The sequence below is a fragment of the Prosopis cineraria genome, unplaced genomic scaffold (genome assembly GCF_029017545.1).
Source record: "Prosopis cineraria cultivar Desert tree isolate PC_DT_omini unplaced genomic scaffold, ASM2901754v1 PC1535, whole genome shotgun sequence".
NCBI lineage: Eukaryota > Viridiplantae > Streptophyta > Magnoliopsida > Fabales > Fabaceae > Prosopis > Prosopis cineraria.
Window position 1 is genome coordinate 4,944 of NW_026556860.1, and position 13,318 is coordinate 18,261.

The window sequence follows — 13,318 nt, forward strand, 5'->3', positions numbered from 1 at the left end:
GAGCTGACCCTGCCATTAATTAAATGTACACCAAGATAGTGACCAAGGAACTCAGTACGTTGAAAACCTAAGGATTGACAGACAGAAGCACAGGTGGCAGCAGAGATGTTTCTTGAGAAATAGACTTGGGTTTTAGCTTGATTTACAGTCTACCTACAGGAGAGGCTAAATTGATGCAACACTCTCTTAATAGCATTCACATGGGTTTCAGAAGTGTCTCCAAAGAGTATAAGGTCATTCACAAAAAAAAAAGATGAGAGAGAGGAACACCTTTGCAACCCAATTTAATGGGATGCCAATTCTTATTTGCTACTTCAGCAACAATAGCTTGAGAGAGTCTTTCCATGCACAAGACAAAGATGTATGGTGATAATGGGTCCCCTTGCCTTATACCTCTCATTGGTGAAAAGGGAGGGGAAGGTTGGCCATTCCACAACACTTGCATTGTAGAAGTGGTAAGACATTTCATAATGAGATTAATCAAAGAAGGGGGTAACTTAGCATCTCTCAGAGTGTCTTTAATAAAGTCCCATCTTAACTTATCAAAGGCTTTTTCTAAGTCTACCTTAATTGCCATCCACCCCAATTACAAATTAGATATTACAAGTAGCAGATGCACCCATTTAGAGACATCATGGGTTATGCTAAATTTATGTTGCATAGAGATTGGCTTGTAACTGTAAATAAGATGTTAATTGAGGGTTAGTAGAGGAGGAACTCATTCAACTTTTTTACAAAGTCATAAGCTTCTGAAAACTTTTCTACTTTGCTAAATTAATTAAAATTATCACTCCATGAATTCCTTAATATAAAGGAAATTTAAGATTTTTTTTTAACTTTTTCCTACTTTTCTACTCTTCAACATGAATAATCTTCTTCTTGCTGAGAGCTTGAACACTATAGTTGAGATTAATATAATTAATATTGATGTATATCAAACCACTTTAAAATATTATATACATCATTTTCCAAGATATAATCAGAATTTGTAAGGTTAATTGCAGTAGAAAAGGGAGATAATAATTATATATGAAATTCAAACATAATTTTAGAAAAGGATTAATTAGATGAACTTGATCAAAAAGACTCGAGAATCCATATGTTCAATAACAGCAACAATAATAATTATAATTAGGCCACTAGCGCACTTGAATTTAGCAGAAGAAGCTGGTATCTTGCAATGTGACAAACCTTAATTTAAATTCTATTGAAAAATGTATTGATCGTATTTCATATAGGATTGCATGCAATAAAAAGACACCGTAACTATGAGCAATAAAAAAAAATAATTTTCATTAGCTCGAGTCCCACAAACATTATTAGAAGGGAATTGTCCGAAACCTATGACCTAAACCATGTATCTTTTAGAAATTGTTTTTTTATTATGCACATGTATTCTTTTATTAGATACAATTGGAGAGGTTATTGGATAACAAATATAAGCACATCTCTCAATGATTGAAAATAGTTAAGGATGGCAATTTGGGTCAATTAAGTATCTTTTATTAGATACAGCAGGCCTGATCAGGATGTTAAGCCCATACCCAATTACAAGAATCCCAAGTGGGTTCACGGCCCAATGACATCTTTGTTTCGTTTTTTAAAAATAAAAAGAATCACCTTTTAATTTTATTTTTTAAACCCACAAATTTAAGAAATTTTGAGGTTGTTTGTGAAATGCTTTAAAAATAATCAGAAAAAATTCATACTTTTTATTTTGAAAAATCTGGTCTGAGTAGGTCTTGGTTATGTCAAGATGCACTTGTAAATTAAAAATTATGATATTATTGCAATTAAACAAAAAAAAATTTATACATATATAGTAAAAATAAATAATTTTTAAAGAATATAAAAAAAAGTTTGGCTAAAACAAATGGGCCTAAAAACTTATGGAATATTGCAAAAAAAAAAAAAAACAACCAAACGAACGAACGAACGAACGAACAAAACAAATTGCGGATAAAGAAGCAGGGTCAGTACAAGAGCCATTACTATTAATAGAACATAGCACTGTACATAGTGCTGATACATAATTTAGTGATTTGTTTCAAAATTGATATATTTTTATCTAATAACACACACATCATATATAGAGACAATTCATGAGCTTGTTTCACAGTATTGATGTAACTAGGAACCAGCTTCGGTATTTTGTAGGACCATAAATCTTCGTCCAATAGCAGCATCCACATGTTCACCAAGTTTTGCGAGATGGGCCATCCTCCTTTGCCACAACTTTGAAGGGTTTGGTTGATTTGGGTTTTCTTCTCGATCAACTAATTCATCATTTTCAAACAGCTTAATATTTTTCTCATCTGAATCCATGATTATCTGCTTCAATCGGTCCACCACCCGACTCATCCTTGGTCGCTCTTTCGCGCTCTTACTCAGGCAATCATCGGCAACCCTGGCGATATCCTGCGGTCTATTGATGGAATAATTTCCTTCAAGTCTTGGATCAATTATCAAGCTAAAGCTTTTGCTGTTAACAGGATGCCGTTTCACTCACTCCAAAAGTTTCTGCTTCGCCTTTGGCCGGTTTCGATCCAACGATTGCGTCCCTGTAAGAATTTCATAGAGAACCACACCAAAGCTCCACACATCACTCTTTGTAGTGAGATGGCCTGTTTCAATGTAATCTGGAGCAGCATAGCCATATGTCCCCATTACCTGATACTCAAATGTTGGTCAAGAGTTATTACACATTAGATATAAAGAATTGTGAACTTTTTTTCTATTTCACTAGTGCTTGGGGTCCCAGAATGTCAAAGCAAATATAAAGAACATAACAATTACAGCGGTTGAAACATGAGTGTGCCGGGGCATTGGCCCTTGCCTTGCAAGTCCGAAATCAGAAAGTTTTGGCCTAAAATTTTCGTCCAGTAATACATTTGAGGTTTTAAAATCTCTATATATCACATGCAGAATATGCATACATGTTAAAAAGATGATTTAAAACACAAAACTTGGAATAAAAAGAACCAAGAAATATGAACAGCAGTGGCATTCATATTATGTGATTTTTTTATTAATTACTTTATCCAGCTCTAATATGAACCTGAACTTCCAATTCTTCATTGAGATAAGCTAACCCTTGAGCTGCTCCAAGTGATACTTCAAGTCTTGTTTTCCAAGTAAGAGCATCAGGCACCTTATTAAAAAGATGATATTCCAAACTTTAATTCAACATTTATTCATATACAAGCATTCTCTGAATCCCTCTTTCAGTATCCACATGACTATGCGAACAATTCATGTAAGATTGGCTATCTCTTTTGGCAACCTCTCAATAAGTTATTATTAACTAATTTATGTTTCTTGAAGAAAGTTAGTTAAACTCTTAATTTTCTAGAAAAAAATTACATTTTCTTAATTGTGCTCTTGAGTGTAATAAAAAAGAAATTTGAGTTGTTCAAAATAACTTCATTAATTACGTAATAAAGTAATGGTATAATTTAAAAAAAAAATATAACACCTTCCAAACACCCTATTTTTTGGATGAAGAAATTTTTTTAGAAAAGAACTTATATTGTGGTCTGGGGAAAATATCTCTATGGGATTGACTGATTAGGGGATAATTAGGTAAATGGGAAAAAAAAGGGTAATCTAGAAATTTACTAATATCTTTGTAATACTTCTCTGAGCAAATTAGGCCAATTAAAGGGATAAAGGCTTATTAAGTTACGGTTGGATAACACCCAAATTGAAGTTCGGGCCATCCAAACCTCAATTTTGGGTGTGAAAAACTTATTTAGAATATGAGAAGCATTACCTTAAATTAATGTAATATTATATAATTATCAATCACTCGCCATTGCAATTGCCAAAATATGTGGCATAAGTAAAGGCTTAGAATTGTGTTATCATCTGGTTATAAGAATGTGAAAGTGTTTACTAATTGCACTACAACAATTAGTCTAATATTTTGATATTCATGTAAGAGCCACTCCTTTTGAGATGCCATCAACAAATGTCGTGATCAGCTTTTTTCTAACTTGTAATACTTCTGTAAATTTTATTTATCATTATTTTAATTATACTGTTGACAGTTTAGCTAGGCATAGCTTTAACCTTAATCATATTTTTTATATCTTTAATCAACCCTCACCTTTTATCATCGAAGGCAATGGTTGATGAAAGTTTAGTATGGCTTTGTTTTGGGTTGGTAATTGTTTTGTATTGTTTTTAGTTCCTTTGAATATATGTTTTCCCTTTTCAATTCAAAAAACAAAAAATAAAAATTTATACTGTTGTAAGTTCAAGAATTTTAATTACTAATCAAATTTTTATGTTTTAAATGTAAATTCTTAACCTGCAATTGAAATTTTCATTTTAAATTGATGGTATTTGCAAACTATTTTTTTAAAAAAATGTCAGAAATCTAAATATTATTTAATTGAATTTTAAGACTTAATTATCACTCTCTACGTACAATTTTTAGGTTTCTCAAATGAGAATAAAATCAGATTAGTAAATTTCATTAATTATATATAGATTTCTCCACATACAATTCTTAATCAAAGATGGGCTATCCTCTTTTGGCATATTTCTGATGTGATTGACGGACCAGGGCATAATTTGGTAAATGGTTGGAAAAGGGGTAGTTTGGGAATTTACTAGTATATATCTTTATAATATTTGTCAGAATAAATTACCAACTAGAGGGATAAGTGCAGTTATGCTTGGATAACACCAAAACCTCAATTCGGGTGTGAAAATCTTATTTAGATTATTTTAGAAGTTAAGGAATTAATATATTTAGCTAACAAGGTCTTTAAAAAAGCTTATGAAACAAAACCTAGGTTAGGATTGAAGCAAGGAATTCTTACTTCTTAAAAAAAACTTTTGAACCAAAGTCTACGTTATTAATTTATTTTAAATTTTTAAAATGTAAAATTTTTAATTAATAACATTTTTAAAAACTTAGTAAATAATAAAGCATGATGGTGTTGTACAATTCATAAAGCTTACTCCACCTGGTGGAATAAGATTTGTTGTTGTTGTTATATAAATTATCAATTTATTTTAAATTTTTAGAATTTAAATATTAAGTTTTATCAATTTATTTTATATTTTTATAATTTACAATACCTAATTACATATGGAATTTTTTATTTTGAAATTATAATTTAAAGTGTAATATTTTTAAAAAATAAAAAATTAAAAATAAAAATATTTATCATAAATTTCATATTTTTTTATTTTTATATATCTAAACTTTCTTTTGAATTTTATTATTTAAATAAATTTTTGTTTGTTAAATTTTAAAAAAATATTTAAACATAAATCACGTCGCCCTAATTTCAATTCATAAATTTCAATTTATTTTAACTTCAATTTTACAACTTTTAATCCAAACACCCTATTAGTCAGTCATGCTGGGAATAATGCCCAGAAATTGCTGGAAAATTAACATGCCCATAGTTGTTATCAATCTTTTCCCTTTTTTGTTGGATGTCCTTTTTTTGGTTCGTTTTGTTTCAGAAACATCTACGAAGTCTCCTCTCTCCATGGAAATTTGTTAGTACTTTCATAGATATTTTGGTTATAATTTTGTTTGCCTCGGTTTGAGGAAGACTTTGACTATTTAACTCATGGTTTGACGATATAGGAATAATAAAACTTATATTAAAATATAGTCTCAATTTTCATCACTTTATTAGTTTTTTATTTTTAGGTGGTAGTAGTAGTAATCAGTTTAGTAAATCAAAGATCATTAATGAAATCATGAAATATTTTCGCTGAAGAACTTTACAAAAATCACAAGTGATATATATAAAGAGATTAACAAGTACATCACCCTCTAGTATATTCAAAAGTAAAAGTAAGGAGTGGGAATATATATGAATTTTTATATTAACAGGTTAAAAAATTAATAAGTTCTAAAAACATATTCACAGATAAATTTAAGGAGTGGCAATCTCAGAGTCTGTTTTGTTTTGTTTTCTATTTTTTAAAGAAAGCCATTTATAAAGCTAATTTTTAAAAGTTGTTTTTCAAAAGCAAAACAGAAAAAAATATTTTTGATTAGGTTGATTTGAAAACAATTTTCAAATTAAAATATAACCTATAGTGGTTGATAATAGTCTATAATTGTAGTTGACCATAATTAAAAGTAGTCTATAGTAATCAAATGTAGTCTTTTAAAAAAAACAAAAATAGCTCTAAAATGTTTCCTTTTTGTTTTTTTTAAAATAGTTATAAAAATATTGAAATTCAAAAATATTTATCCAAAAGATTTCTTAATTTTTTAAGAAATAAAGCCTTTTTAAATTTACAACTATGCCATAATAGTTATATTAATTAAGTTTAATTAATTAAGCGTAGTGATACGAAATTCCAATAATTGATTTGCAATTGGATATAGCTTGAATTAATTAAAGAGCCCACTGAAGCGGAGTTAGAAATAGGGCCATGCAAAAAAAACAAAATAAAACAAAATAAAACCCGGTTTGCCCAGTCTGACCCATCAAGACTCGGATTGACCCGACTTGAAAAAATTACCTGATGAAAGGACTAGAGTAATGCCAAACCACACCTTAGACTAGGTTATAGGCTGATGCTATGGACCATGCGGTCTGCCCTCTCCAGGTGAATAATATTTAGGTGAATTACATACTGATTGCGCATAAAAAAATTAATGATATAAAATTTATTAATGATTAAATTAAGAGACTTTATTTATTTTTATAGTAATTAATTTTTTTATGAGAGATTTTAAGGTAATTCTTCCATAATTTTTTCAATAATAAATATATTATTCACAAAGCACAAAAATTCTCAAGACACGCAACCTTTGTCACACCTTTCTTTGTCATTTGCTTGCCCTAACCTAAACTTAATCTCACTCGGCACTCAGCACTTGGAAACATAAGGACCAAAGAAGTTGCTATCAATCTTTTCCTTCGTCCGTTCAACCTATGCCTTCAATTTCTTCTATAGAAAATTCAAAGTGTGGTTCCTTACAGAACTGAGACATGCAAGGGAATGGGAAAATTCAGATGACTACCATAGAGTAATAGATTATGATTAATATAACTATTAAATATAACCACTACTATGAGCCGAGAAAATGGATAAAGTTCAATATGTCATCTTATCACATGTTGATTTGGAAAAAAAAATGGACAAAGGGATAAAAACACTAATAAAATTATCAATTAAGAGTATCTAATAATTTAAAATAAAGTGAAAAGTGTACAAGTTATTTTTCAGTGCATATGTAATTAGATTGTTAAAAGTCAATGATATTGTTGTTATGTAGTAAATATAAAATTTAATGATTTAATCACAGACGTGTCAAAAAAACAATTTCATGCACGCTCATATTTTTTTCTCACCTCTAAACTACTAAATACATTTGGCTAATAACTTTTTAAATATTTTTATCCTTTTTGTGTGTAGGAATTCTAAACCCATTAAAACCAAGTTAATTTAGCTTGTCCCCTTTTAACCTATGAAAAAAACATGCCAACTCGCCTAATCCACATGCTAACCCACTAATTTGATTTCCTTAAATTTTTTAAATTTTTTTTATAATATTTAAAAAGGTACATTTTGAATTCTAAATAATTAAAATTGAAACAATCCCACCTCTATTGTTAATTTTCAACAAACATTTGTCGGATTCATTTGAAAAAAATTGTATTTTAGGCCCTAATTTAACAAATATTTGTTGAAAGTTAATGATATGGTTAAATTACTCTAATTTTAATTGTTTAAGGTTTAGAATACACCTTTTTAAAAGTTTAAAATTTAAATCACTTCTAAACCTTCAATTTAAAATTTAAATTACATATTAACCCTATAACTTATTAATATAAAGTTCATATATATCTCCGCTCCTTACTTTTACTTTTGAATATACGGGAGGTTGGTGTACTTGTGAATCTGTTTATATATATCACTTGTGAATTTTTTAAAGTTCTTCAACGAAAATATTTCATTTTATGAATGATCTTTGATTTACTAAAGTGACTAATACTACCAAAAAAAAAACTAAAGTGACAAAAATTGAGACTATATTTCTAATATAACTTTTATTATTCCTATATTTATGAAACCATGAACACTCAAAGTCTCACTCAAACTAAGGCAAACAAAATTATAGTCAAAATATCTATGAAAGTACTAATCACGTCAGACCACAACTTAGGCTACATTATAGACTGTTGTTTTAGACCATGTGGTTTGGCCCAATCAAGGCCAATAATATTTAGAAGAATTATATATAAATTTTACATAAAAAATTAATTATCATAAAATTTATTAATAATTGAATTAAAAACATTAATAATACAATAATCTTAATTCAATTATTAGTGATCCTTATAATTATTAGTTTCCTTACGAGCGACTTCAACATAATTCTCTCATAATTTTTAATATTAAATATATTATTCACAAAGCACGAAAATTCTCAATTTCAGTCAGACACGCAACTTTCTCCTCACCATTCTTTGTTATTTACTTGCCCAAAACCTAAGCCTAATCTCACTCAGCACCCAACACTTGGAAACATAAGTATCAAAGTTCCCGTTTAAATTTTAATTGAATATAATATATTATAAAAATAATTAATTAAATTATAAATTTTAATTATAATTGATTATGTTATAACATAATATATTTAGATACTATTTTTTTAAAATTAATTTTAATAAAATTGAAGATGTTTAAATAATTTAATTAGAATTCATTTTTAACTATATAAATTACTATATAATTTAATGTTTAAATATCAAATATTAATTTTTTGAAGATACAAAGTTTAAATTTTTATTAAGAAAATAAAAAAGAGAAAAGAAGAGAGTTTAATTTATTTTTATTAAATTATGTGTTTTTTTTGTAATTTTTGCTTGGGCCAATATTTGTAATTTTTCCCAACATTTTGGATAGCTTTTCGGGCAGAAGCTTCGATTCTCAGCTTCGGAAATAATCGATTTTTAGCCTAAAAATTGATTCTCCAAAAAAAATGGGTGTTTGGGTAATTTTGTAAAAAATCAATTTTTTAACCAAAAATTGATTATATTTTCCATCCAAACACACTGAAAGAAGTTGCTATCAGTATTTTCTTTTTTTACCATTCAATCTATGCCTTCAACTTCTTCTATAGAATATTCAAAGTGTGGTCCCCAACAAAACTAAGACAAATAGAGGAATTGGAAAATTCAAATGACTACCAGAGAGACGGGGAGAGAGATTGTGACTAATATAACTATTAAGCATGACCACTACTAAGAGCCGAGAAAATGGGTAAAGTTCAATAGGTCATCTTATCACATGTGGATTTGAACAAAAAAAAAATGGACAAGGGGATAAAAACACTTAAAAAAATTATCAACCAAGGATATCTAACAGGTTAAAGTAAAAAAAAAAAAAAAATACACAAGTTATTTTTCAGTGCATATGTACCCAAATGGATAAATGTCAACGACATTTATCTATATGTTGTGGATATGAAATTCAACAATTTGTCAGAGATACATTAAAAAAATAATTTCATAAACATTCATGCATTTTTTTCATTTTAGATTATTAAATATTTTTAATTATTGACTTTTTAAATATTTTTACCCCCTTTATGTGCAGAAATTTTAACCTTATTAAAGACAGGTCAATTTAACTTGTCCCCTTTTAACATATGAAAAAAGCATCCCAACTCGCGTACTCCACATGCTAACCCACTTATTTGATTTCTATAAATTTTTAATTTTTTTATTTAATTTTAATAAATAAAAAAGGTATTATTTTACATTAAGTTTAAGCATAACTTTTGTTTTATGTGAGGAAATTGATTTCACATATTTGATTTCTCATCAAATTCAACACAAAAGTTAATAGCATATTCTCTTTTTTATTCAAACATAGAAAAATTAAATGTAATTATACATTACTGATAAACTATTACATATACTTTTCTTTTCCGCGTTTCAAATTGCTTTCAAGTTTCAACACCAAAGTGAAAATGATAGGTTGTTGACTATTGTGCAGCTTGGGGCCACTGCCAACAAAAGTAGGGCAGGGGTTCATCTTCGTTGCGAAACACACAATGAAAGCACCAACTATATATGCACAATTTCATGATTCTTTTTCTTCAAGGAAAAAGATCCTTGGGCTGTCCAAATCAACATTCAAATTTAATTTTGGTGGTGCCAAATTTTTTAATTTATTTTTATATATTAAAATAAATTTATAAAAAATTTTAATAAATTTATTCACAATCAATTTAGCATAGATTTAATTTAGATGATCTAATATGACATTAACTTTATTATAATTTTTATAATAGTGTAGTTTTAATATTAAATTTTTATATAATTTTTAAAAAATTTTATTTTGATAAGTACAATACTAAAAATAAAGATAATCTCTTAATTGGCACTTTTTATAAAATATTTTTTGAAAAAATAACAAGTTAAAAATTTTTAATCTACACCATTCTAAGTAAATATAGATAGTCAATTTATAAAAATTATAAAAAAATTAATATTGAATTGGATTGTACAAATTGATAAAGAAAAGATTTATTAAAAATTAAAAAATATAATTATTGATCCCTATAATTTCATTAAGTTTTGCTTAAATTTTTTGGAAAAAATACAACCATTTGTCTCTATAGTTTTCTTAGTGTTTTTTATCCAAAAAAATTTGTTCCTTAAAAATGGTTGTATTTTTTTCAAAAAAATTTAAGCAAAACTTAATGAAATTATAGGGATCAATAATTATATTTTTTAATTTTTAATAAATCTTTTCTTTATCAATTTGTACGATCCAATTTAATATTAATTTTTTTGAAAAAATACAACCATTTTTTTGGAAAAAAAACTTTATAGTTTCAGTAAGATTGGATGACATTTGTTCCTCAAATTCATAATAATATTAAATTATAGGGACTATAATAACTAAAATTACTAAAAAAACTATAAGTACTAAAAGCAAAGCTCGATAAAATTATAAAGACCAATTGTTGTGTTTTTTCTTAAAAATTTAAGCCAACAAAAGTTGATCTAGTTGGTAAAGATTTGATTTATAACCCATAAGGGATAATTTATAAATATATTTATAAGTGCTCTTTAAATTTAGAGGCATGTCTTGACCTTGGTGTATCCTCAAGATTCAACTCACTTAAATTTTTTTCTACCAAATTTTTTTATAAATTTTTATTTTAACAAATGTAAAATATAAATAAAAATTAAAAGCTTTAAATTTGAATTGTCAAGAAAATTCAAAAGCTCTCTTGTAAAACAGAGATATAAAGGACTTGGAAAATTCCAAGGACTACCAATAAGTGATAGATTATGACTAATATAACTATTAAGTATATTAACCACTAAAAGTTAGGAAACCAGGTTAAGTCTAACAGACCAACATCCCACCACATGTTGATTTAAAGACCAATCGATCGGAAAAATTCCAACCCATTAAAAGACAGGCCGATTTAACTTGCCTCATTTAACTTGCCAAAACAAAAATGGCCAACTCAACTTAACCCATAAGCTAACTTGCTTTTTTCATAGCTTTTTCATTGTTTTAATTTATTATTTTTATTTAATTCAGATAAATAACAAAGTTATTGTACTTTTACATTTAGTTTAAGCATAACTTTTATGTTAGGAACGTGGTTTCATATATTTGATTTTTCTCATTCAATTCAACACGGTAGTGATTAGCATATTTTTTTTTAATTTTAACATAGAAAAATCAAATGTAATTAAACATTACTAATAAACTATATACTTTTCTTTGCCGTGTTTCAAATTGCTTTTGACATTAAAGTAAAAATGACAGGTTGTTGATTGTTGTGGAGCTTGCTGGGCCCCCTCTCTCTAAAAATGTTACTGCTATACTTTTCTTCGCTCTGTTTTGAGGGACCCATTGACTCATTATTTTTATTTTAGTATTTTACAATATAATAAAATAATACATATACATATTTGAAGGTGTCAATAAGAACTAAAAAATGGAGCTAGCATAAATAGCATTCTTGTGCAAGATAATAATCCATATAAATTCACAGAACAATTTGCTACCACCAATCACCACTCAATAGCATTACCACTTGTGCCTGAAAAATGAGAAAGAGGATGTGCGAGATATTTCACAAATTGCTTGTGCTGGCTATTGTACTGCTTTAGTCATGTGGAGCTATAGGTGCTAAGGTTGAATGCATAGATAAGGAGAGGAAAGCCTTGCTTCTGTTTAAGGCTGCTCTTGGAGATAATGATGGCCTTTACACATGGTCTTCATGGGGTCACAAACAGAACAAGAAAGATTGTTGTGAATGGGAGGGAGTTCGCTGTAGCAACCAAACGGGTCGAGTACTGAAGCTAGACCTTCATGGTGATTCCATCCAACCCTTTTTGCGAGGTAAGATCAGTGCTTCTTTAGTGGAGTTGCAATACTTGATGCATTTCAACCTTAGCTTTAATCAATTTTACGATAGCCATATCCCAAAATACTTTGGCCTTTTAACCAATTTAAAGTACCTTGATCTACGAGATTGTGGTTTAAGCAATCGAATTCCAAGTCAACTTGGGTATCTTTCACACCTACAATATCTTGATCTGAGCTTTAATTATATGAAAGGCCCAATCATTTATCAATTGGGAAATCTCTCACAATTGAAGTATCTTGATCTCTCAATGAGTGATCTTCAAGAAGCAATTCCTTATCAACTTGCAAATCTCTTACAATTAAAGTATCTTGATCTCTCAATGAGTGGTATTGAAGGAGCAATTCCTTATCAACTTGGAGATCTCTCACAATTGCAACATCTTGATCTCTCTGAGAATAATTTTAAAGGAGCAATACCTTATCAACTTAAGAATCTTTCAAACTTACAAAGGATTTTCCTTGATGGTAATGAAGCTCTCAAAATTGACCAGGAGAACGGTTCTGAAGGTGAGTGGCTATCTGGCCTCACTTCTTTAACCCATCTTAAATTGGGGTTCATAATCGATCTCAAATACTCTCATAAGTGGCTACAAATGATTGGAATACTACCTAACTTGAAGGAAGTAAGCTTATCAAATATTGGTCTTTCATACCAATATATCCTTTCATTACCTTCTTTTAAATTCAATTCCTCCTCTCTTTCTAAATTTGATCTATCTGGGAATAGTTTCATGTCACCTGCAATATTCCATTGGATCTTAAACGTTAGCCATAATCTTGTTGAGCTTGATCTTTATGGGAACAACTTCTTAGAGGATCCCATACCATATAATTTTGGTAGCATCATGAGTTCTCTAGAGAATCTAGACCTTGGTTCAAATAACCTTACAGTGAGTGGATTAAAATCCTTAGGGAACTTATG

General features: G+C 28.5%; 1 pseudogene; it reads right to left on the bottom strand.

Moving 5' to 3' along the window:
• Positions 1–2,130: 2,130 nt before the first annotated feature.
• On the bottom strand, positions 2,131–12,955 carry LOC129300323 (probable serine/threonine-protein kinase PBL19; annotated as a pseudogene).
• Positions 12,956–13,318: the final 363 nt, after the last annotated feature.